At 38.2% G+C, this 27903-nt stretch overlaps 1 pseudogene; it reads left to right on the top strand.

The window, feature by feature from the left end:
* Positions 1-27903, top strand: LOC112678764 (L-lactate dehydrogenase A chain-like; annotated as a pseudogene).

Genomic DNA, 27903 nt, shown 5'->3' on the forward strand with positions numbered 1-27903 from the left:
TCTCGCGAGAGCCTGCAATTCCCGCAGCCGCTCCGCCGGGCAAATGGCCTTCGAGCACCACAGACGCGCCACGGAAGATGACTCGGGACCTGATGCAGGTCCTTCTGGCTTGCAAGCCCGTACTGTGCAGGTTCCTGGCGTAGAAGCACCTCAAGGGCGTTGGAAGGACCTCAAGGGCGTCTGTAAGAGATACGCCAGCCTCTACTTCTGCCGGCCAACGAAGTCTCACAGCGGGGCTGATGCCCCCGAGGTGTGAAGCTCCTGGACGAGTCCTCCCGCCGCGTGTGCGCGATGGACTTGGTGTTTCGCGGTGAGAAGGCCTCCTTCATCTAGCGTGAGGTTTTGATGGGGAGTGACGTCCAGGACAGCTTCCAGGGGAGCGCGCTGACGCTGTGCTGCAGGCCGGCCCCCTGCCGGAGGAGCCGAGTGCTGGAGCGCCCTGCGCCGGCCCTCGGAGCTGTGCGGAGCTGGCGGAGAGGCAGGACGAGCCCGCGTGGCGGCTCCCTACGGTCCCTACGGCTCGCGCTGAGGCCCCTCCTACAGCTCGGTAGGACCCAGCAGCCGCCCCTCTTCTGCTGCCTCTGCTTGGGCAGTGAGCTCTGAGCTCCAGACCCTCAAACATTACCCCCCCATCCACTTCCTACCTCCCGTTTTCCCCTCCCCGTCCCCAAAGATTTCAGGAGCAAGGAGGCAGGAGATTATGACCCGAACAATTGCTTATTTGGTTTTCATTCCCTGCCTTTGAAGAAGTACTGTCCCTCCAAACTCCCTCCCCTCCGTGACAGTCGTAAATCTATAAAGAGGTTCAGGTTAAAGAAAAAGGTTTGGGGGCTTTCTCTTCTCCTTGTCCCATTATCTCACCTCCGTCAACCCCCCTCGCCCAGCCAGGGCATCTTCTCTGCCTCAGAGGGGGCTTCATGTGAAGGTCTTTAATGAGTCCTTCCCTGTTTTCGTTTTTGTGGGTTTTGTTTGTTTTGTATTGTAGCTGTTAGTATTCCTGAAAAGGTTCATAGGTAAACAGAAGAGGAACAAAATATCTGGAATACCAGCATAGCTCTCAGGAGGAATTAGAAAGGCTGACTTCGGAGGAAGGCATCCTCGGAACAGTTTGGTGAAGCATCAGGCAGACGGGCTTAACATCTGAAGGCAACGCAGCAAGTCTTCCATCGTAGTAGTTCCCAAAAGCAGCTACTTAAAAATCTGGATCTCTATTTGACAGAAGACAGCTTTACTTTTAATAGTATCCCAATCTTCATTGTCATACACGGAAATAAATTGGTTTTGCATTACCAAAAAAAAAAAAAAAAAATCTGCCTCCCCTCCTCCGTCCGTCGTCCCCCCCCCCCCCCCCCCCCCCCCCCCGCTTACTTTGTGGCTTCAGTGGGGCCTCTTTGCAGTGCCAGGGTAAAAACAATATAGTTAAATTTTTCTAATCTTGCACTTTGTTAGGAAGGAAGTGTTGGAGAAGGGGTGGGCTCCGTGGGAAACTGGGCCCCGTCCCTCTTTCACTCCTTGTTCTGGGTGAGGCAGAGCTTAGGGGTGGAGTGGAGAAGTGTCTGACTTTATTTCCTTTCCTCTGAATTAATTGGAAAAAGATCTCTGGGGAGAATAAATTTTTTTTTTTTTTTTAATGTAAAGAGTATCAAGTGGGAGTACCATCAGGGTTTCTCTGAATTCTTCATAATAATCTAAATCTCCTAACACTGAAATCTGAGATACTTTCTGTTTATCCTTATACAGGTGAAGGTGAATTCAGACTATGCAAAATTGTGCCCCTGGATTTAAGTATTGCTTCACCATTTTAGCCCCACTTTTCTGCCTTCTTATACTTTCAGTAGTAGTCTGTAAATATTCTTTGAGGTCAGAGCCTTGCATTTCTTACACACAAAAACAGTACTTTGCATATTTCAAAGTCCCAACTCGTGTCACAATGTCAGCACATTGTAAGGAGTACAATATTAATTAATGTTTTTTTTTTCATATTGGAGGAGGCTTTCTTCCTCGCATGTAGAAGAAATGTGACCTTTCTATACAAAACTGGATTTAGTGTCTATCTAATCTTTTTATTTGCTTTATTTTTTACTTTGTCAAGAGTGTAATGTGGCTGTAGAGGAATAAAATATGCAGAGTTGATTGATTAGAATTTTAATCCTGGCTCTGCCACTTCTCATTTAACCTTACATTATTTAAATGCTTTTAACTTCACATTCTTCATAAATAAAATGGGATATAGATACCCATTTCATAAGATTGCTCTTATGTTATAATGTATATTTAAAACAACACAAAGCCATAATTAACACAAATTACATAAGTAACAAGAGTTACCAATTTTTTTACCTTTCATTTTGTTTATCAAAATAAATTATTTAAATTATAGCTTATAATAAGTTATAACCTCAGTGTTCTCATAATGATAGTGACAAACATTTACTTACCTCTTATTTATGTAGTGTGGTCTCCAAGTTCAGGACATCAGTTAATTGATTAAAAAACTACTTTAATACTTTAAGCCAGAAAATATTGAACATTCAGTGCCATGTGGCATTTTTCTATTCCATCTTGTTTTTCCTCAATTAAAACTTAATTATAGTTATGTTTCTGCAAACATGCCCAAACCTCACAATCTCCCATTTTCACCTCTAGCCTTGTTATTCTTCTCAACCCGCTTGATATGTTTTCAAATATTGTCTCTCTACTCTGTAAATTATTCCTCTTTCTATCCAGGGCTTTTTAATCATTTCTGAATTAGTGCAGTAAATTTCTACCTGGCATACCTGCTCCTAACTCACTGTGTCCTAATATATTGTCCATACTAATGGCAAGTAATAGTTTTAAAATAATCAAAAATAAAATTTCTGTGCTAATTTTTTTTCTAACTCCTTCTATGAAAGATCCAAACATCTCCACATGAAACACAAACCCTTTTCCAATCTAAAATCATCTTTCTCTGTTGACCTTGGTTATTGACTACCACTGCCATACTATAGTGAGGGGCTCTTAGTGCCATGGTCTCCCAGGTTCCCTGCATTCATGTGGGACTGTACGCCTAGGACCCTGCCTCTCTGTTTTTGTTGTTGTCGTTGTTGCTAACTCCTACTAGAACTCTGTAACTCAACCCAGATGTCACTTCTTCTCTAATGCTTCTCCTACAATATTCCTGATCTCCTATGTGCCTTCACCTCTTGTGTGTCACACGATGTGACGTGCATTGATCTGCTTATGTTTCTGCCCCCTTGGTAGACTATAAGTCCATGATGGATGAAAAAACTAGAATATTGTCTGGTACATACTAACAACACAACTGATCCCTTGCCTCTTTCTACGTTACAATCATGACTACTAATAGAATTAATGAGTACAATATGCTAAGACATTACTATGTGCCAGACATTGTTTTAACCTCTTTTTATCCATTTATATACCTTACTGCAACATTCTATGCCAGGTACTATAAATGTCCCCATTTGACTTATCAGGAAATGGAGATATGGAGACACAAAAAGTAGAAGTCATTTGCTCATGGTCACACAGCTAGTAAGTAGCAGGTCCAAAAGTCAAGTTGGAATAGGTTGGTTTCAGAGCTTTAGAGCTTGACCTCTTAACCACTATAAATTACTGTTCATAACTACACCATTAACTTCTCTTAATAAATGATTTTCCAAATTGTAAATAGAGTTGAAATAATCTATGTATTTGAGACCGCATTTTAGTTATATGAAGTATTATATTGTTTTAAGTTAAATTAGTTTCATAATAAATCAGTTTAGGTTAAAAAATGTCAAATAGAAATTTGAACAATAATATTATGAATGCTGTTGGTGAAAACAACTGAAATATGTGGTTTTCATCTCCAAATACTTGCCCTAACACTTCAGAAAACTAAATTAGTGATAAGAAATTGTGCTAAATTATAAGGGTAAAGTAGGAAATTAATAATGCTTATCTAAGGTGGGTTGTGTAGGAAAAGTCTCACAGAGAAATCATAGTTAGCCTGGGCATATGTACTGAATATACAAGCGAAAGAAGGCAAACAAGGCAATTCAAGTTGATTAAAGCACATGAATAGAAAGATGGAGCTATGAAAATAAGTTCCATGTATAAAGAAAAGAAACTTGGCATGTTGAAAATACTAAAGGAGTGATAGGTAGTCTTAGGAAATTAAAGCAAGACAGGTTTGAGGATAAATTATGAAGAGTATTCCTAAGGACTCTATTAAGGAATCTGCCCTGTATTTTGCCAGGAAACAAAAGCCAATGAGTTTTCAAGCAGTCCTTATTCACTTTTTTTTTTTTTTTTTTATACAAGTAGTTTACTATAAAAGCACAGATATTTCTACAAGGAAAATAAATGAATCTGATACAATCATTTTTAACACCTAAGGAGTAGGGTATGTAAGTATGGTAGGTATGAGTCAGAATCCGAAATCTCTAGTATGCTAAGAAATGTAACTTTACTTTCCCATAAGCCAAAAGTTTTTTGCCCCATTCTGCCCGAATGACAAGAATTCAGTTAAAGTCATTTGGGTTTTAAATCCTTCCTGAAATCATAACTAATCTCTAAAGTTTTAGAAGATAATTAGAGGAAGGGGCAACTGTATCCTCTATCCCTATTTTATAAAGCGCTTCTCAGTCCTCAGTCAAGCCTGGAACCCTTGTACCATATCATTTTATCCCTCTGAATTTCTACCTTCAGCCCTTACTAAGGTTATAATTAAAAATATTATATAAATATAAATTATATAAATTATATAAATATCTTCTCTGTCCCTCCAGAATATAATTTCCCCAAGGTCTGGTGCAGAATCTGTGGTCAAACTTTAAGCAAATTCCAGATCAATGGGAGATTATTTCAGGACAGAAATATTTAATTCCCATCTATTCACTTTGCATTTCAAAAAAATTTGTTCGACCCATTTATTTGGTGAAGACTTATTGAAAAGGTACCTTTTCACAGAAACTGTGTCTTATGCATAAATAAGACAAGAAATAACCTAAAGAAAGATTGTCAACCTCGTTTGTATAGCTGTGGAAATAAATGAAGACAATCCAAATGAGAAAAAACAGAAGCTATTAATTCAGTTTGCTATAGCAAAGGAGTCAGCCACAAGCCACTGTCACTTGGCAATGAGAAAGGTTTTATAGAGAAAAAGAGATGATGTCAGGTATGTACTTATTGGAGATTGTTGGCAAGAGGAAGCTAGAGGCAGGCTAACTAGAAGTTAGGCATCTTATGTGATTGATTTGAGGAGCATATTTGGCTTTCTTTGGTAGGTCCTGAGTTGGAGTCATAGGGCAAAGATAGGGAAGCTGGCAGTCACTGACCAAGTTCTGATTGTTTAGAGCCGATTGCTTACAGAGGTTGTGATTTGCCTTCCTGACTGGTTACTAGAGGTTGTGGATCAGAGTTCTATTTTTATTTACTGCTCGGCCATTGTGCATTTGTATATTCAACCTCTTACAGCTTAAAACATATTTTTAAGGTAAGATTAGCTGATAACGATATTCTAGTCACACTTTGTACATTTTATATTTAGTCATCAACTCATTTCTTTTTTAAAAAAATAATTTATTTATTTTTGAGAGAGAAAGAACACATGTGCACACAAAAGCAGGGTGAAAGGCAGAGGGGGAGTGAGAGGAAGAGAATCTCAAGAAGACTCCATGCTCAGTGGAGCCAGACCAGGGCTCCATCTCATGACCTTGAGATAATGACCTGACCCAAAACTGAAGAGCCTGACACTTAACTGAGTAAGCCATCCAGGCACACTATAGTCATCAACTAATTTCAAAAATATTTATTAAGCACCATTTACATTTGTTAACAGTGCTAGAGTGAGGCTATGGTGGTGAACAAGACAGGCACCATAATATCATGCCTGCTTTCAGAGTTCTTACTAATTAGTTATACTGGTTCAAACCAGGACAGCTTCCTTCTTACTTCATTCAGCTTTGAAAGTATACTAGATGTTGTATTCAAAAATTTAGGTTTTTGTACAAAACTGTTATATTAAGTTGCTTTCCATTGCAAGTAATTGAAAACTCTTGTCAATGTTGAAGGGAATTTATAAGTTTATGTAACTACAACAGTCCTGAATCGTTGCAGGTTTCAAGCATGTTTTGACCAGGGCTGTGCTCCTGCTTTTCTATACTTTTTTTTTTTTTTTTCTCTTCTACATTTGTCAGTTTCACCTTCAAGCTGTCTTTAATCATATGGGTTAATGGCTAATGGTTTCATACCTCATATCTGTTCTATATACCATACAGAAAACATGAAATTTCTTTTGTGATCAAGAAAGACCCATTGATTGGATCCTAATTCTATATTAGTTTTCTATTGCTGCTGCAAAAATTACCACACATTTGGTGGCTTAAAATCAGTTTTTTTTGGGCTAAAGTCAAGGTGTTTAGTGGCTTCTTTCAGTGTTCGTTGTTTGTATTCCATGACTTGTGATCCTTTTCTCTATTTCCAAAGTATACCACTCCAGTTCTCTGCTTCCATCATTACATAACGTTCTCCTTGCTTTCTGACTCCTCTGGAGTCCTAATAAAAACCCATGTGATTACACTTAGGACCCAAGGGAATAATTCAGGATAATCTCTATACCTCAAATCCTTAACTTAATCACAATACCCTTTTTCTATATACAGTAATTCAAAGCCCTTTTTCTATATAGGGTAATATTCACTGATTTGGGACATTAGGCTATGGACATCTTTGAGAGGCCATTATTCAGTCTACCACAGATTTCCAACCTTGCTTGGTGCTGAGACAGACATGGTTTAACTTAATCACTGAGGCAAAGGCACTGAGATTATAGAGCAAACTAAAATGCTGGGAGCATGGTCAAACTCATCTCAATTGTATGGCTACCCAGAGTGCACAGAGTAGACATATGCTGGAAAAGCAATAATGCTTGTCCATTTATGCTGTTATCTGTAAAATTAATAGTGAAAGGAACATCCTTGGGTATGCATGGATACCTAAGGTCAACCTCCAGTGTTGAAAATTAAGGGAGAAGCTGGTCACTGAACACATTAAGAACAGAACAAACTCTAGGAAATACTGTTTTATTATTTTTTAAGGAAGAAGCACCTGACCTAAGGCTGAATAACAGAACCAAGGAGTGAAAATAAGAATGAAGTAAAAACAACAAAGTAACTAGAGAAGATAACAGGAGATAGGTAAGCATAGAAGTATTATCCTGAATAGGTGTGTGGTTAGGGGGATAATGTAAGTGTTGGAAGGTGAGAGAAAACTTAACTAGCTATATGGTGTTGATATGTCAGTATTTACTGCTTAGAATATCTTCGGCCAATCAATGTCCTCAATTAGAAGACCAAGATAAAATACTTCATAGAAGAGATGAATTTTTAACATTTTTACCACGTTTAACTCTGGCAGTCAGTGCTTCTTGGTAACAGCTGTGATACTTGATTTTTCAAAGATAAACCATGTTTTAAAAGTCTAAAATCTTCAAAGATATTATGAGAATTTGGATTTGATATAAATTATAGTTTTGCCTCTCCTCACCTCTTACAAATATAAGGAGCACTAAGGAAGAATTTTGAAAGGCAAAGAGAAATCAGTAAAACTGTGTAAATAGGAATAACACCTTTTTAATTGCTACAAAAACAGATATGGATAAATTTACTTAAAAGTATTTTATAAATTTTTAATTCAAAATAATTATTTCAAACTAATTCAAAATAAGCTTTTTATGTATAGGGAAAAATAACATTGTTTCAGATAATTTAATATCTAAATAAAGTTGCTTTAATTCTCATTTAGATTCCGTGAGAAGTGTTACCCTATAAGCTAATGTACTCAATTCTCAAAAACCACTAATATTTCAAATTAATAAAATAATAGTTTCTTCCTTAAAGTCCTATATTTGTAGGAGGTTTTATATTTTTGATATTTATTTTCTCAAATTATAGTAAATTCCAGAGACCATCTCCTATGGAACTGTTATTTTTTTTGGGGGGGGGGGCGGGGAACATTTTTAAAAACCATTGTCATGTCAGAAAACAAACTGTACATCAGGAAGATGATTTCATTGCAGGAGTTTCCACCTGCAAACCAGGAAACTCAAGGTTACTAGAGCAATGAGTTTCAAGGTGCTCACAGACTGAAGTGTTGGGTTTTGTGTGTGTATTCATTTATGTGGTAAATGTGGAAGTTATTTGGCTTTTTCAGCTGAATGGTTGCCTAGTGGTATTTTTCCTTATTTGGATCAGGGTAGCTAAGTCAGGGGAATAAGGGAACCCAAAGATGATGTAAACAAACTTGACATTTGTGGACTGGTTGACATCCTCTGCTGATTTCTGAGAAGAGCTACAAATTCCTGCAATTTAGATAAGGTTGATTTTTATTTTTCTTTAATGTGCCTACTTTGACCAACTCCATTTGTCTCTGACATTAGTGACTCCATTTTTGTTCTGATCCTGCAGTCAAAAAGGATAAGAAGCATCTGTGCAGGTCATCGTTTCTTAAAAAGGAGGTTTTTGGAAATTAAATCCCATGATGTATTCCAATAAAGCAGGTTTCTGTGAAGTTTGTTTTTTTTTTTTTTTTTTTTTTTTTTTTTTTTTTTATTTTTATTTATTTATGATAGTCACACAGAGAGAGAGAGAGAGAGAGAGAGGCAGAGACATAAGCAGGCTCCATGCACTGGGAGCCCGACGTGGGATTCAATCCCAGGTCTCCAGGATCGCGCCCTGGGCCAAAGGCAGGCGCCAAACCGCTGCGCCACCCAGGGATCCCGGTTTCTGTGAAGTTTGAAATGTACCATAATACTGTGATGTATAATAAGAAATAAATATTTGGTCTCTGGCACAGAAATCCTAAAACTCTTGGAATTTCCTGTGATGAGAGCAATAAAGATATCTTTTGTTGTGTTAATAGGTGACTTTTGGAAGGCATTTAAGGCCTTTAAGGATGGGAACCCTGTTGTGGGTGGAGCCAAGGCTTCCTCCAGATCCCTGAGGAGGGAAGGGAGGCTGGAGATTGAGTTCAACCACCAGTGTCCAAAGATTTCATCCTTCATACCTATATAGTGTAACTCCTATAAAAACCCAAAATGGTGGGGTTTTGAAAACCTCCTGGTTGATGAACAGGTGGATATTTGGGGAGAGCGGTATGCTCTAAGAGGGCATGAAGCTTCACATCCTTTCCCGTACCTTGCACTATGTATCTCTTCCATCTGGCTATCCCTGAATTATATACTTTAATAATTAACTGGCTACCAGTAAGGTAGGCAACATGGGGGAAAAGCAAACCAGGAAACCAGGGAAGATAGTGTACAAGAATTGTTTCCTTTTGTGGATTGATATAATGAAGTTCTTGAGGAAACTTTAATGAAACAGATTTGAGTATAACTAATTTAGGAGCTATATCTTTGGTTTTGAATGCTGTAGACTGAAAGAGCATTTTTGGGTTGATACAGGACCCACAACTCACTATGGAACAATCACAGAGGGCTATATGTTAGCCTGGAAAACTGGATAAGAGCCACTGTATGGTATGCTTACCTTGAGAAGGGAGGCTGTCCATCTCCCCCTATAAATGCCATGTGGAATTCCCCAGATGTAGCAGCTGATATGCTTCATATGCAAGCCACATGGCTTGCATGACAACAGGGAAATTCACCCAGTAAATATGCCAATTACCCCATCATAGTAAATGCTCTGGTTAAAGGGGCCCTTTTCATAAAGGCACCCTATATAAACAAGGGACAGACAGAATTTGCTGTCTCAATTTCCCTTCCTGTGTCTTACAGATACAAATAAATAAATTAGGTCAACTAACAAGAGAATGGGAAAAGGCCTAGGTAAGAGCCAGGGGGCTCTTCCCAATTAGGTAGAAATCTGTAAAAGGTTATTTTAAGAAATAAGATGGGTAAAGCAAATGTTGATAGGAGTGAAACAAAGAGGAAACAGGAAGAAAGAAGTCATAGAACTCATCCCAGCAGGATGGAAATCTGTAGAATATTAGAAATGGGATGAGTAAAATAGACATTGATGGATTAAAACAAAAGTTATAATACAGCACTATCAAAACTTTGGGATGTCAAAGGGATCCCCTATTGGTCCTCCAACATTAAATGGCCCCAAACACATCTATTCTCTTTACCTCAATTTGGAGAAATTTAAAAAGTCCTAAGGTAGAGATTACTATGAAATACTTGACCTTCAATCACTTAGGACAATGATGAGGCTAATAAACATAAAAAATTGACTAAAGGACTAGGGTCTCTCTGCTCTACTCTTTGTTGGACACCTGAAATCTATTGCATGGGAGTAGGTAAATTCATCAGGGGTAGAGAAGAGAAGTTACCAGGATTTTTTAATACAGGTGTTGTTCCATGATCTGCAGTATAAAAACCCATTGGCAAAACCCTAACTTGGGCTATAATTGGATTGAGAGAATATAAAAAATGTAATGGTTGATAAGATTATGAAAGTTGGAATGTTTAAACAAGCTTTATATAAATAAGTTGTGTCTTCTTTACCTAAATGTTTTGGTTTTTTTTTTTTTTTGAGAATAAATAATAAGTCTGGCTGAGGAAACTTCCCCTGTCTAGTATCGCAAAGCAAAAACCTGTAGATAAAGTCTTAATAGAGTCTACAGTTAGGAAACAGAAGATTTGATGCAAGAGTAAGAGTTGATGGAATTAGGTAAAAATGTGTAGGAGAACTGGTATATTTGAACAGGTTTTATGTGAAAGGGTTTTATGTACACTCTCTTTTACTTGATTATATTGTAGAGATAGACATTATATCTCACTGGGGAATGCTTCCCCTACCTTATACTGTAAAATAGAAGGCATGTAAATCTGCCCTTCAAGCAATGTTAATTGGATATACTAAATGAGAACCAGTAAGACTTTCTGAGCCCACACAGTGTAGAATACAAGCTGGAATGCTGGTAGGGACAAATTCTCTGTGTGATAGCCCTAAGTGGAACACGGATTGGGACTTATGAGCACCTCCCAGCAACACTACTGGAGTTTTGAACTAGAAGAATTTCTGTTTGAGAGGCATTTACTACCTTGTTATTGGACATTATTAATTGAAGCTACTTCTATGAAGCAGACATAAAGTGATCTTAAAACCTGAAATAGCTATAATGTCTAGGACGATGTCCTAGAGAAACACTTTAATGGGGCTGTCAGTGCCCCCAAAATTTCAGAATAGAATTTAAATGGTTTGTACAGGATCATGCTGCCTAGGCACTGCAAGGAAGAGATACTTATATGCAAGGAGCCTCTTTTCCCCCAATGACTGATTCTGGAAGTGCATGAGAGGCTGTTGGATTCTATTAATGTAGTGCCCTATAAACAATTCTCAACTGACCAACAAAGAAGTTGCAGTTCCTAGGTGAATGGACAACATCATATATGGAAGGTTACCATTCTGAGGGAAGAAAGTAAAAACAAATCAGCTTGGTGGGCTGAATTGTGTACTGATTTCCTAGCAATGATGGAAGAATTGAACAGTTGTAAAATCTCCTAGGTATGGGTTTTTACTGACTCCCAGGCAGTGCTTAATGGCCTGGTCATATGATTAGACAGGAGGGCAATGGAAGCCTATTAAAAGATGTCCTTATAGGGCATAGCCCTAAGAAAATCGCTGGAATTTGAGGAGTGCATTGAAGTAGGACATGGTGATGCCCTAAGAAGAATCTTCTTTCCAGTTCAGAATGTGATGGGAATTAATAAGCAGATATCCCTGTGTGCTCACTTAAGGTGGCCACCTGGGTCCATGAAATGAGTGAACCTGGTAGTACTGCAGCAATGCAGAGATGGGCTGACTCTCTCTTCTCTTTTGCACCCTCTGAGGCAAAAAAAAAAAAAAAAGCCCATAAAAACTGTTCTGTCTGCCAGGAAAGACAGAGACTGCAGATGGCTATGTGATAGATTCCATGGTAGAAAAGGCCTTGATCATAGCTGGCACATGAGACTGATGCTGGTAGTAATGCAGGCTGCAGATGGGCCTGATGGGAATAGATGCTGACTGTGCATTGATCTATACCTACTTGGTGTGGATGCAAATGCTGAGTATGACAAAAGAACCAGAACAGAAGATAGTGCACCAATTTGGATGGCAGGCCATCATTTCTGCAGACCAGGGAACACATTTTACAACCCATAATGGCCAACAGTGGACAGAGAGCCTCCTCACAGCAATAGTTTTATTTTTTTTTTTAAGATTTTATTTATTCATAAGATACACAGAGAAACAGAAAAGCAGAGACACAGGCAGAGGGAGAAGCAGGCTCCATGCAGGGAGCCCTGATACGGGACTCTATCCCAGGTCTCCAGGATCAGGCCCTGGGCTGAAGGCAGCGCTAAACCGCTGAGCCACGGGGGCTGCCCACAGCAATAGTTTTAACAGAGAATTGGAATGGGCAATTAAAAGATGATTGGCTAAAAGAGGGAGATAAAAGCGTGAAGGGCGAGTTTACATGCCTCCACAAATGTGAGCTCACACTCAACATGAACATGAGTGGGCTAAAAAAATGTCCCCATTGGATAGATTTCTCTGGTTTTCTGGTGGATCTGAGGAAGAGGAGGTAAACAAGGAAGTTTCTTCCCCATATCACCACAGCTTTTTTTTTTTCCCCTCCCTACTTGATGCGCTGGTTATATGATGGGGCTGCAACTACAAGAGCTGGCAGCAGGGATGAATCCTAACCAAGAAACTAAAATTTTTAACCTTTTTGTTAGAACTTCTAAATGCCTGATGTGGCAGGATGTACCTTTCCCATGTCTGGCAAAACTGGGACTAACAGTAAAGATAGCCCACTAGTTCTGCACCTGAGCAACCTCACCCTAGCTGAATAGAAGTGAATTGAGGAGAGGACACTTGCTGTGTGCAAACTATATAAGCACAGTGGTGAACCTAATGTCCCTTCCAAATGGGGAAAAGTTTTGAGTACAAATGCATAGAAGGAAACTTAATAGCTAGCTATGGGTAAAGGAATAAATACATGAATGGGTTATGTAATAAGGGAAATTCAGTATTGCATTAACACCTCAAAAGAGGCTTAGAGCAGGAGATGAGAATGTCTCTTAGGTCAATTATATCAAATGCTGAAAGGGGGATGCCAGGTTTTGCTGAGACCATTCTTGCTTTTGGAACCTGACAAGGTTGAATGCAGCCTACAAACCTGAGTGGTACTGTTCTGGGAGACATTTTGGTTATGAAATATGTTGGTGAACTTGACCCACTATTAATGACTAACTGGAATTCTACTAACGTACCGGTATCTTTTGACTTCTATTTTTCAGGCTATGTCTACAAGTAACCATAGAAGAAGGGAGAAAAGCAATAATCAAACTAATAGAAAAATATGAAAATATTTGTAATGGCTTTATAGGAAAAATGAGTGGTTTATTTTAATCTATCCCTACCCTACACTGGCTTTTCTCCAAATGTTAGGCATATTTGTATAGATACTATTGCTATATCTATTCTATAAATGGTACACAGTACTCTGACAGGTATGATCATTTTGCTGTAAGGAATCTTTGCTTGAAGACTGGGTGGTGAACTTCAAATTATGATTTATAAAAAATATATATTTGGCCATTCATAAGAGCAATGAAAGTATCATTTATTAAAATGTTTGGTCTCTTGCCCTCAGTTCCTAAAATCACATCAGAGGTATAAAATGAAATGAATGTCTTGTTACTCATAACAAGATGTTATCACTGTATTTATGTTAATGAGGTAACTTTTAGAAAATACCTAAGGATGGGGGCTCATTACCAGGGGAAACAACTGTGAATAGAGAGTTGGAATTTGAAGTCCCAACCCCACTTCCATAGCCCCTATTTCTGGGAAGAGGAGAGGGAGCAGAAGTTGAATCAACCACCAGCGGCCCATGATTTAATCAATCATACCCTTGTAAGAGACTCCATAAAAACCCACAAGGAGAGCATTTGGAGAGCTTCCGGGTTGATGAGTAGGTGGAGATTTAAGGAGAATGGTTTGCTTAGAAAGCATGGAAGCTGTTCAAGCTTTCCACATACCTTGAAGTGTGCATCTCTTCCATTGGATGTTCCTGGTTATATCTCTCTAAAAGGTGCTGGTAATCAAGGGCACCTGGGTGGCTCAGTTGGTTAAACATCTGCCTTTAGCTTGGGTCATGATCCCAGGGTCTTGGAGAGGCCTGTACTGGGCTTCCTGCTCTGTGAGGAACCTGCTTCTCCCTCTCCCTCTTCCCACTGCTCCCCTTGCTTGTGTTCTCTCTCTCTCTCTCTCTCTCTCTCTCTGTCAAATAAATAAAAAATCTAGAAGAAAGGAAGGAAGGAAGGAAAGAAGGAAGGAAGGAAGGAAGGAAGGAAGGAAGGAAGAAGAAGAAGAAGAAGAAGAAGAAGAAGAAGAAGAAGAAGAAGAAGAAGAAGAAAGAAGAAGAAGAAAGAAAGAAAGAAAGAAAGAAAGAAAGAAAGAAAGAGAAAGAAAGAAAGAAAGAAAGAAAGAAAGAAAGAAAGAAAGAAAGAAAGAAAAAGAAAGAAAGAAAGAAGAAACCAGTAATCTGGTTAAGTAAGATATTTCTCTGAGTTTTCAGTGAGCTGGTCTAGCAAACTAATCAAATCCAGGGAGGGTCAATGGAAGGAACCTCCAATTTGTAGCCAGTTGGTCAGGAGCACAGGTAACCTGAGCTTTCAATTGGCATCTATAGTGGAGGGCTGTCTAGTGAAACTGAACCCCTTACCTATGGAATCTGATATTATTTCTGGGTAGGTGGGGGGAAAATCTCCCTACCTTCACATTAGAAATGGTTGCAGAACCCATTACCTACAAAGTATATCCCTAATTTTAGTAGTTTATAATGCATATTATTACATTCATGGATCTAAGGAATTCTAAATTAGATAAGCCTATTTAACTCTGTTTAAACCATATTCCCCCAAATCATTTCTGCCTTGAATACTTTTTTCCCCTTCTTATCATCTAGCAGCACCTCACAGAACTCTTAACCATGTGCCATACTTTAGCTTTGATTGTAACCATCCCTCCATATGACAGTCTTCATGAATTACATGCTTCAAAAAGTTCATTATACCTTCCAGACACTTGACTTCCAGAGCCAGAATCTGGGTTTCGAGAAGAGCTGGATGACTTCATTTTTCACCCTTGTTTTCGGTGTTTCACTTTGTGTGTTCCATGGCTGCTTTCTTTTTCATTAACTCATTGGGCAATAAACCTAGTTCAGTAGATTAAGGGAAGGCTATGGATCACAGAGGTAATATTCTTTTCTCCAAATTTAGGATAGCATTTAGGTAACTACCTTCTGAACTGGAAAAGGAGAATAAAAATTAATAATTGTTGTCTCCTGCTATGCTTGCTCTGGAATCTGTGTCACATAAAAGCCAGAGCCAGCACATTTAAAATAAGAGAGGCAGATACTATGGGTGCTTTTTGCTACACTAATTTAGTTTCTAAACCAAAAGCAAATAACACTTTTTTAGGACATCTAAGCGTTAGTTGTACTGCGAGAGTTTCATTATTGGAAAAAACAGATAAACAAAAAAACTATATAAAGAAAGTAAAATAAACCAACTCAATTAGGTTTCAGAATGGCTTTTAAACTCTATAGCAAGCATAGATCAGACCTATAAAAACTGGGGAACACAATAAAAATGCATGCACAAAATAGGAAGACTTGAGTTCTAAGCAGCTTAACCAATATATTTTGCTCCAAATGGACTAGTGCTTTATGTATAGTAGGCAAAGGATCCCAGAACTTGGGATCACGCCCCCAGCCAAAGGCAGATGCTCAACCACTGAGCCACCCAGGCATCCCTGCTTAATTGTCTTTTAACTGATCTCTGTTGCATGATATCTACATGCTATGGGTTGAATTTATCTCCCCAAAAGATACGTGGAAGTCCTCATCCCTGATACCTCTGCATGTGACTTGACTTGGAGATATAAACTTTGCAGATGTAACGAAGATGAAAATTAAGATGAGGTCATATTAAAGTAAGGTGAGCATTTAATCCAGTATAACCAGTATCCTAGTTAGAAGAGACACACAGGGAGGATGCCATGTGAAGATGCAGGCAGATATTACAGTGATATATCAATAAGCCAAAGAATGGTAAGGGTTGCCAGCTATCACTGGAAGCTAGAAAAAAGGCAGGAAACAGATTCTCCATCAGATCCCTCAAAAATAACCAACCCTGCTGATCTCTTGATTTCAGACTTCTAGAACTGTGAAACAATACATTTCTGTTGTTTTAAGCCACTAATTTGGTGGTACTTAGTATAGCAGCCCTAGAAACAGTATAAGGCCCAGGACACATGAAAATTCCAGAGATTCCATGGCTATTGCTGTTAATTCTAATACAATGTAAAGGATCAGGTTTATTATTTGATTCAAAATTGAGGTATTACATTTTTTACATACTATCAAAATTATTAAGGATTTTTTTCTTTTTACCTAACGGGAGAAATGTATTCTAAAACTTTTTTTCCTCTTGCTGAGAACATGAAGTAAATGATCCTAATAACTTTTAGAACCAGTAGGAACTATACTGTGTAAAGGATTGACCAGAGATTTTGAGGTTAATAAAGTATGAGCCTGACTCCCATGCTTGGCTTTTCCTTAGCTCTGTTCATTTCGGCAAATCTTTATGAATTTCCAGTCCTTCATCTGACTCAATACATTGTTGACAAGATAAGTTATATCAGGTTAGTAAGATTCCTATGAAAGTATCAAAGTGTTATGATTTTTCCTCCCATTTTCTTGGTCAATAAAGTTTGGAAAGTAAATACCTTTATTCTTAAGTGGAGGGGAAAAATGCTGCTTTAACATTTTGACTTATCACAATTTATGTAAATTGATTGGTATAATTCACTCAGAGAAGAAATGATGCTTGATTCTTGCTCACAAAGATTCTTGCTCACACAGGAGATAGCATTTAAATATTAGTGACCTCTCTGGTCATTATAGCTAAAGCTATAAACCTGTGCCCTTCTAAAGACATGCCAGTATACTAGAAATAACATTTTGTGGTGTCATTGCTTTACTTCAACCTCACAGCTTTTACAGAGACACTAAGGTGGAAAGAGATCACTAAAACTCAATTCCCCTCTCTTTGTAACAGTATTTCTAACCTTTGTCACAGAAATGGTTTGATTTTTTTAATGCTCGTGTCCGCAGTATTAAAACAGTTGAAAGTTTCCAGAACCATAAGTCTAACCTACCCTTCTTCACATCCTCCATAGAAAATCATATTACTTTAGGGTATCGAGGAACCACAATGGGGAAAAAAAGAACAAAGATTGTTTTTGCTTTTATAGCCTTTGCTTTCACAATTCAACGGTAAATCAACAGTGAACATTTGGTTTGCCTGAGGCAAACATGAAATCAGCTTGCCTGTATGGAGCTTATATTGTCTTTTGTTCTTATCTGATAACTCTTCAAAATAAGCACAAACTCTCAGGTCTTGAAGACCCTCTGCACCAGTGGTAGTCCCCACTGAATTTATTCATTTCATCAAAATGATATGAAATTTGGCTGTCCAATTTTATATTCGTGAGGAATATTGGTAATATAGTTCAAAATAAAGCCACGGAAAAGAATTCATTTCAGCCCAGAAATAATTTCCCTTACAGTTTTAATCCTGTTTTTATTCAGACACAGAGACTTGCCTCTGAGTTAGGGACAAACAGGGCTAGGTAGGGCTAGATAGGGGGCCAGGGAAGCAGGCTCACAAAAATCCCAAGAATGCTGAGGTATAAGGAAACCAGAGATAAAGAAACAAGCCAGACCACCCTGCCCTAGGTATGGGCTGGGAGGGTTTCTTTTTATGACAATCATCCGTGACCAACAAAGAATAACCAGACCCCAAAGAGGAAGTAAGCCGTTAAAGATGTTATTACTAGTCCTTACTCAATGGTGATATTAGTCCATAATGTTAAAAGGATTTAGCTTCCCTGATTAGGCTCTCAATAAAAGACCAACCCTATAAGCCTTCAGGGGCAACCCTGTCTGGATCCTTCTCTCCTGAGAGCTTTCTCTGTATCTTTACTTAATAAACTTCTGTCCCTTTACTCACTCTCCTGAGTCCGCAAGATTTATTCTTCGACTCCGTGAGACAAGAACTAAGCTCTCCCATATCACCTCCACAGAGCCATTTCTCTCCCTAGGAAAAAGAAAGGTTTGTTGAGGGGGGGGAAAACAAACAAACAAACAAACAAAAAAACTCTGACTCAACAGATGTATTTAAACACATAAGCAAGAAAACTTTTTCAGGGTGATTTTCTTGTCAACAAACTCTTGAGAGTCCTCCTAGTCATACCTATGTTCAATGCCAGATTCAAGCCTTTCTAGTGACAAAGGTAACTGTCAAGAAGGTGGAAGACCTTCTTGTAGTGATTTGAAAACACAATAAGACAGGGAAGCCCGGGAAAAAGAATAGGGCATGGAGAAATTCAAATTGATAGGCCTGATTTAGCTGATAGCTGTATCCTGAAGCACTACTTTGATAAAGAGATGGGTAAGACTTAGCTTAAAGCTATTTCCTTTTCTATATCTTTTACCATAAGAGGTTTCTGAAGATTATTCATTTCTTAAAACAATGAATTTAATGTGGGCGAAAAAGGATTTGTAAGGGATACAAACATACAAATTAAATTCAAAGTATTCTCAACAGCTAATGAAATGGCTTTGTCACTTTTAAATTAAGGCAAATACATTCAAATGGCTGAAAAACAAAATGTTGGTTATGGTTCATGATATGTCACACTACTGAAGACTAAGGGGAATTAGGATCCCACCATCCATTTGAAAGAAAGCACACAGGAATGGGCATTTCCCTGAGGGCTTGTCATAATACCAAGAGACTCACTCCTTCCATAAAAAGGTGATTCTATGCCCCTTCTTCCTGAATATCCCAGAGCTGTCCCACTATTTTGACCAACAGAATGTGAGTCCTGTTGAAAGGCGCCCAAGCAGCAACAGGGACAGGCTCATGTGCCACAAAACTGTTGACAGGAGTCTAGTTGAGTATCCAGCTGGTCACCAGCACCAAACTTTCAGCCATCTTTATTGAGCCATCTTTGGAAGTGGATCTTTCAGCCTCAGCCCAGACATTCTAGCTGATGCCACATAGAACAGAGACAAGATTCTCTGTAAAGCTGTCATCAAATAGCAAATATGTGAGCAAAAGGAAAGCTTCTTCTTGTGACAAACTCATAATTGGGGGTTCGACTGTTACACAACAATAAAAAAGTAGATAGCTAGTTAGGAGATAGCCTAACTGGCTCTACTACTCCTACCATAACTCCAGCACCTCTCTCACTTGTACAAAAAGAAAAAGACCGGGAAAACATAAAATAGAGATCTCAGAGTTGTAAATAACTGACCTTAATTTTCTGGATGTCAAGTAAAGGTGGGGGGAAATGATACGACAATAGACTTCCATCTCTTTTCTGTTTCACTATTCAACTCCTCTACAGGTATTTACTGGGATTAGCTCTCAAATTACTTGCATGTGAACTAATTGTCTTGCGAGAACTTTAACAAAGACAACCTCAGCTAGTGATGTAGGTCACACGTTTGCACAGATGTCTTAATCAGTACTTTTGCTTGTAAAATAATGGATGTAGTTGTCTTCTGTGATCTGATGTCCCACGCTTTGGTTTCATCATATGTAACTAGTTTATTAAATAGTGCTAATTCACTGGATGTAAATATGAGTAAGTTTAGACTTGTTTCTTTCTTATTTCTTCATTAAAAAAATGTATATTCCCAGCTGAATAATATAGAATCTCTCATCTCTAATGATTATTAAATTCCTTAGTGATAAGATTATATGACACCTTCTATATACTTTCTGTTATTGATTTCCTTATAGCACCGTATTTAAACTTCCAATTAAAATCTAGTTCAAGTCTTATATCTTGCCTAAATGGTTGTTTCAATCCCAGGAATTTGGAGTGTAGAGGAGGCAGGACTTATTTTTTCATTCTGTCTTTTCTCTACAATGGAGATGAGTGTGTTGGAGCTATGTCTTTTCTGGTATTCTGGTCTCTATCCTTCTGGGTCTGCCTCCTCCGATGCTGGAAGCTAGGAAGGAAAAAAGGCCATGACGGGAATCTTCCTAAAAACTAAGTATGTATCAATGGTATAACAGTGGACGTATAGGTCTTATTTGGTCTGGCCTTCTTAAGTAGTTCATGACTACCTCTGAAATGGTATTCTGAAGAGGTAGGGATCAAGGTTTAGCCTCTTATTCCACTTATATTCATAGAAAACTTCTTTTTTTTTTTTTTTTTTCCCTTGAAAACTCTGAAAGCTGTGGGAACTGGAGTGTTTTTCTCATTCTTCTTTTCCTGGAAACACCATTCTATGAGTCCCTTTTCATTGTGTTTGCAAACTTCTCTAGTAAGCCTTCTGCTTTCAGAAATATTCAAAGATGTGGGCACAAATTTCTGTATCTACATCTGCTGCCAAACTGTAGCAAATAATGGCAAAATTATAGTGAGTTTTTCCTCCACATCTTATTTACAATATTATAAGACCATAATTTCATATCTTAGAAAATGCACAAATAAAAGATGAGAAATGAAGAAAAAAAAAAAAGAAATGAACTCCTTGTTATGCTAAGTAAATTTTACCCAGTCCTTTCACAATTCTTCAAAATTTTGGCAGGTCTACTTTCTTGAAATAAAACAAAACAAAATGAAAAATAATAAAAATGTTACTGAGATACCCCCAATATCTAGTACTTTAGTTAGTCCAATGGCAGCAAAATCTATCATGCCATTCCTAGATTTCCCCTCATCCACATCCACAACCAGCAGTTTTGTTATTCTGTTACATGCATGATGGGGTTTGATGACCCTTTCCATGGTAGACCATAGCTGGTATAAAGCTCATATACTGTTGTCACATGGCATGGAAGCACCAATCCCATGAGTTTCAGACATCGTTTTCTCAATGTTTTATATAGTAGAATGATCAATACCTCCTGCTAGTATGGTGACTTTTGCCATTTGGTCTTCTGGATAAGGATCTCAAAGTGACTACAAAGTAGCCACAGTTTTAGCTTGCTGTGTCCCCTGGAAGAAAAGTGCCTTTTGGGACCAGGATGTTTAGTCAAGCAGAATCTGTCTTTATAGGGAGAAGGAAGCAGAAATTCTACATGTTACTCACTGATAATGGTGGTAAGTGGTTCCTTCTACTACCAACCCTTGTATCTGAAACCCATATATTTCACATAATAGGTAAATCAGCATGTTCTGGCTATTGGGCCCTTGTATATTTTTTTTATCTCGAAGGATACTACTACAACTATTAGAATGTCATAGCCAGGGCATTAGCTATGTCTTTAGAAGTATGTTACAATATTCCATCAGGGTAGCTGTTTCCCTGATGATACAGAATATGCTACTAAGACCCACTTATACACTGTGAGATGGATTTAGAGCAGTACTTCACTTAACATCTAGAATTTGAAATCCTCATGCCAACTCAGGGTCCCTAGAATCAATGACAGCTCAAAGTATATTCAACAATCCTTGAAATATTGGAGTGTTCCTCTTTCTTCACTATACATTTACTCTGGTGAATGACCATAGGTCTCTTTGCCATGTATAGGAATAATTACTAGTATGTATATACATGTTATAGCATTTAATACTTATTTCTCAAAGAGTCCTTGCCTCCCCTTCAGTCAAAGGAGCTTGTGTTGGAAGAATGTTGCAGGTCTGGAAATTAGAGTCAGGTTATAATTTGCATTGTAACAGTTGCCATAAGCCTTCTGATCCCCCACGTTTTTTGTTTTGTTTTGTTTTGTTTTTGAATCTCTAGATCCCACATGGGGCTCAAACTCATGATCCCCCAAGATCAATAGTTGTATACTCTTCTGATTGAGGCAACCATGCACCCTCTATAAATTTATAAATAAATTTCTTCATTACAAAAGAGATTTCTCAATCTGGCTGCCCATGGACCTTTATCTTAAGAACACCATAGTCTGTTATTCATCCATAGATTCTTGGGAGTGACAAGTGTCATTTCAGCTTTTCTACCATTACCACAATTAGGCCTGCCTTGTCTCTGATGGTTAAGTGCTAAAACTTGACCTTTGTCCTTTTGGAATTCTGTCCTTCTCACTGACGTTATATCCCTAGCCTGAAAAGAATAGCCACCACCAGCTTCTCAACAATATTGATGCCTCCTCATTTCTTTAGAGACATGATTATCCTTAGAGATAATCCTTGGAAGTCAGAGGCAGCTGCTGAGTTCTCTAATTTTATATAATAAATTTACTCTAGCTTGCTATACTCCCAGCCTTTTAACCACAAGGCTGTTCTGGCATTTCTACCTCATTTCCAATAATTACATAGCTTTGTCTTGTTTTTGTTTTTGTTTTTCCTTTTATATTCTTAAAGAACTCATCCCATCAAAAAAAAAAAAAAAAAAAAAGAACTCATCCCATCAACATATTAGGGCTAACTCCAGGTGTCCTTGACAGATATACATTATGAAATTATAGGAACCCAATTATTAATAAATTCTACTTCATTCTACCTTATGTTCAGCCCTCATTAATCTAACACCATCACAATCCAGTCCCAATCATCTCTGGGTTCTGGTTGGTTTCTAATAGCTGGATTCTCCTACTCCTTTGATGAATAATCCCATACCTCCTACAGCAGAAATAGTACTTTATTAATCCAAAACAAGACTTGGTCAAATGTATTACTCTGGAAGCAATGAGAGAAAGTAGAAAAAGGTATTATCCTGACAGACATCTATTTCCTGTGAGACCTTTGTGTGGTTGCTAAGCAAGGTATGAGAGCTCTCCCAAAAGTTATCCTTGAAACAAAGATTTAAGTGCAAGTTGTTTCCTGGAGAGGTGACCTTAAGAAACACTATATGTGGGGAAAACAAATGAGAAAGTATACCAGTTGACCAGTGTTCCACCAAAGTTCATGTCCACCTGGAATGTGGCCTTTGGAAATGGGACCTTGCATCTGTAATTAAATGAGGTCATACCAGGTTAGGGAAGGCCACAAATACAATAACTGGTGTCCTTGTAAGGGAAAGGAGAGGGTGATTTGGAAAAAGAGACACAGAGGAAAGACAGAGAAGAAGGTCAGGTGATAACGGAAGCAGAGGTTTAAGTGGTACAGCTGTAATACAAGGAAGATCAGGGATTTTTGCAACCATCAAGAATGAGGAAGAAGCAAAGAAAAATTCTTCCTTACAGCCTTCAGAGAAAGCATGGTCCTGCTTATGTATTTTGGTTTTCTAGCCTCCCAAACTGTAAGAAAATAAACTTCTGTTAAGTCACTTAGTTGATTTATTTTTTTATAGAAGCCCTAGGAAACAATACAGGCAGGGAAAGGAAAGAAGCCAAGAGAGGTTATATTATCAAACTCTGAGTCATTGTGATTTATTCCCACCTGGAATTCTGAGCATCCATATAGAATACATTCCTCAGTTATTCCTTTTGAAAATACAGGAATTGGGGTAATTCTTTACTAATTTCCATTGATTGAATACTGTTCTCCAAGGAATTCTTCTATTCCCCAAAACTTCTGATATATTAAGCACTCAAGCAGAACAGGCTCTGGTGATCAGTCCTCAGTCAAGAGGACACAAAGACTGGCAGGTGGAACCAGAGCTTCTGTGCCTGGCAATGGTAAGGACCTATGGGAAATAGATGGAACACTGACAGTGCCTGCTAGAGAGATTCAAATAAATCTATATTGTTTGTTCACATTCAAATTATATGGACCATCCACCTGGAGATCTTTCCCCAAATCTCCTAGAATGCATGGGCTTGGTTGATCTGCACTGAGTAATCTTCTAGGAGGCCAGACTTTTGGCTGCAGTTGCTCTTGTTATGATTCTTGTAGAAAACTGGTGCCCCACAGTTCAGAAGAACCTTGCTCACTCCTGTGCTGATTTTCTTACAGGCTTCAGTGGTCTTTCAATAAAACCTAATACTGTATCTCCTGGATTACTTCCAGACTGTCTTCTCCAAACAGACGGTGGATGTTTACACTTCCATGAATGACCATATTGCCAAAGTGTCTCCTCTATGCCAGGATAATTGTCTCAGTGAAGTGTTCCAGAGCAACCACATGTTGTACCAGAACCATCTCTTCCTAATTTCCATTTGGCCCTGGTACTAAACCTGGATTACCTGCCCAGACTTTCTGTTTCCTCATAGTCATCTCCATGATGTAGTCCCAATGTCCCTCCATTGAGATAAACTTTTTTTCATCATGCCTAATAACATTAAAAGAAGGAAGGATGTCTGTTCCTTTGCTCTTAGGAGATCCCTTGGCTTTGCACAAAATAGTCTATCTCTCCATAGTGACCTTTTACAGTTTCTTACCAAGGGGCTATTAGGAGGAATTATATTAATGACATAAATTTAGTTCTTATATAAACTCGAAATGTACTCATGATTCTTAAAAGCCAACTTGCTAATGAATGCTATTAGTCACAAGAGGAATAAGGCATTAGGGTATGAGTAAATTGCTTTCTTATTCACCAAAGCTATTAGAAAAACAAAGTGCCTTTTTCTATTAATAAATATCAATTTTACAGTAAATAGAATATTTAAAAAATAATTACTTGTCCAGAAGTTTGGTATAAATGATTTATTTGCTAAAATATTTACCATTCACCTACTTTGTGCCAACATAGTGCTAGGTAGAAAAAGACAAACAAAAATAGCTCCTGTCCTAGAACTTATAGTATGGAAGTGAAGAGAGAAATATGATTAAACAGCCAAATAATAAAATAATAAAATATACAAGTGCCATTAAGAAAGGAGGAAAATTGAATGATTAAGACTAGAGAGTTACAGAAACCAACTACCTCTGGAGAAAGAGTTCAGGGAAAGCCTTTTAAAAGTTATATTTATTCAGAGCCCTAAAGGACTCAGTGGATAAAAGAGCAGGAGGAGAGATTCCAGGCAAAAGGAAAATGCTGTGCAAAGACTTTTAGGTTGCAGAAAACTTGGAATAATATTTAATCTGAAAGCAACCCATGGCTCTGAAGCATTGTGCTAGAGATCATGGTAGAGTGCTCTGCAGGGTCCAGTAGATGCAGGGCCTTATATATAGGTAATGATAAGAAATCTTAATTTTTTCCCAAGTTTATTAATTTTTAAGCAAGTGGATACCAGGACATAATTTATGGAAGATTTAGGATTTATTTAGGAAAAAAATATCTGCTTTGTGCGTAATCCATTGAAGAAAGTGTATGAGAATTCAGAAGGCAGAATTTGGAGCCTATGGCAGTTGTTTAAGTGAGAGACCAAACGTTTTAAATTTGGAAGTATCATTGTGACTATTCCTCTTCTGAGTTCAACTTAATTTTTGACTCGGTATACACAGCTTGATGCATTATGGCTGTGAAAGTCCAATGCAGTGATAGTAAACCACACATTTCACACTGATTAAGAAAGATGAATAATTTTCTTGACTTCTAAATTTCATACTGGAAGTTTGCTCCAATATTGTGGGAAGTGTAATTCAATGATTATTAGAACTGCAATTAGAACCATTGGATTGGTGCCAAATGAATATGTACTTCAATTCTTATCTAAAACCATGGCTTAAATACATTTATAATATATGGGTGAGATATATATATATATATATATATATATATATATATATATATATATAGTGTGTATATATATATACATGTGTGGGGGCAGCCCGGGTGGCTCAGCGGTTTAGCACCGCCTTCAGCCCAGGGTGTGATCCTGGAGACCCGGGATCGAGTCCCACATCTGGCTCCCTGCATGGAGCCTGCTTCTCCCTCTGCCTGTGTCTCTGCCTCTCTCTCACTCTCTCTGTGTCTCTCATGAATAAATAAATAAAATCTTTAAAAAAAAAAATATATATATATATATACGTGTGTATATGTATATATATTTATAGTATATGGTGATTTCTTTTTTACCTATATATTATATATATATAGGTAAAAATATATATATAGCTATATATAGCGTGTGTGTGTGTGTGTGTGTGTATATATATTTATAGTATATGGTGATTTCTTTCTACCTAGGGCTCAAATTGATGTGAGTAAATATAAATTAAATATTAAAAGCTGTCATCAGAAGGGAAATTTTCCACTAAAACACGTACATCAAAGAACAAGAAGGTAATTAAATTTCTTGGCTTATATTTTTTTTGTTTAGCCATGACTGACTGTACTTTTACTGTTTTCAATGGTAACTTTAAAATTTTTATTTTCGGTGTCAGCTGCTGCCGCCAAGCCCCGACGCGCCCCCTTGCGCCGCGGATGCCTGCCGTCCTACATGCACTCTGGATTCCTTTTGGTTCGAAGTCCAAAATGGCAACTCTCAAGGATCAGCCAATTCAATATCTTCCTAAGGAAGGCCATATCCCCCAGAATAAGATTACAGTTGTTGGGGTTGGTGCTGTTGGCATAGCTTGTGCCATCAGTATCTTAGTGAAAGACTTGGCAGATGAACTCACTCTTGTTGATATCATGGAAGACAAATTGAAGGGAGAGATGATGAATCTCCAACACGCAGCCTTTACCTTAGAACACCAAAAATTGTCTCTGGCCAAGACTATAATGTGACTGCAAACTCCAAGCTGGTTATTCTCATGGCTGGGGCATGTAAGCAAGAGGGAGAAAGTCTTCTTAATTTGGTCCAGCGTAATGTGAACATCTGTAAGTTCATCATTCCCAATATTGTTAAATACAGCCCAAACTACAAGTTGGTTGTTTCCAATCCAGTGGATATCTTGACCTATGTGGCTTGGAAGATAAGTGGTTTAACCCCGTTATTGGAAGTGGTTGCAATCTGGATTCAGCCTGGTTCCGTTACCTAATGGGGGAAAGGCTAGGAGTTCACCCATTAAGCTGTCATGGGTGGGTCCTTGGAGAGCATGGAGACTCCCGTGTGCCTGTATGGAGTGGAGTAAATGTTGCTGGTGTCTCTCCGAAGAATCTGCACCCTGACTTAGGCACTAATGCAGGTTAGGAACAGTGGAAAGAGGTTTACAAACAGGTGGTTGACAGTGCCTATGAGGTGATCAAACTGAAAGGCTACACTTCCTGGGCCATTGGACTGTCTGTGGCAGATTTGGCAAAAAGTATAATGAAGAATCTTAGGTGGGTGCATCCAATTTCCACCATGATTAAAGGTGTCTAGGGGGTAAAAGATGATGTCTTTCTTAGTGTTCCCTGCATCTTGATAAAGAATGGAATCTCTGATGTTGTGAAGGTGACTCTGACTCCTGAGGATGAGGACTGTTTGAAGAAGAGTGCAGATATACTTTGGGGGATCAAAAAGGAGCTACAGTTTTAAAATTTTTCTAATGTATCACATCACTGTCTATACTACAACAAGATTTTAGTTGGAAGTTGTGTATATTGTCCTTATTATCTGACCTGTTATTCAAGTAGTAATATTAAAATGGGCTAAGAAAAACATCAGTTTCCCAAAGTTACAAATGGGAATGGTTCACAAGACCCTGCAGCTATATCCTGATGCTGGATGATATCAGTCTTGTGGAGTCCTAAATTAGTTAACGTAACATGGTTCTACCATCTCAGAGGCACCACTGCCAATGTCATTTATGCTGCAGTTACTCTTCAAACAAGATGTGTATTTACTGTTTTCTATAACTTCTATTCCTTCACCCAACACACAACATGCCTAGTCCATCTTTTTTTCTTCACTGGGATCCAATGTACAAATTCAATATTGCATGTATTGTACATAACTCTTCTAAAGGATCTTATTTTGTGTACTATATATGTCAGAATATAGTATATATTGCCATATAATGTAAAAAGACAATGCAACCAACTATCTGTCATACCAACTAAAATACCAAATAAATTTTGAACAGTGAAAAAAAA

This window comes from Canis lupus, chromosome 22, assembly GCF_003254725.2.
Source record: "Canis lupus dingo isolate Sandy chromosome 22, ASM325472v2, whole genome shotgun sequence".
Lineage (NCBI taxonomy): Eukaryota > Metazoa > Chordata > Mammalia > Carnivora > Canidae > Canis > Canis lupus.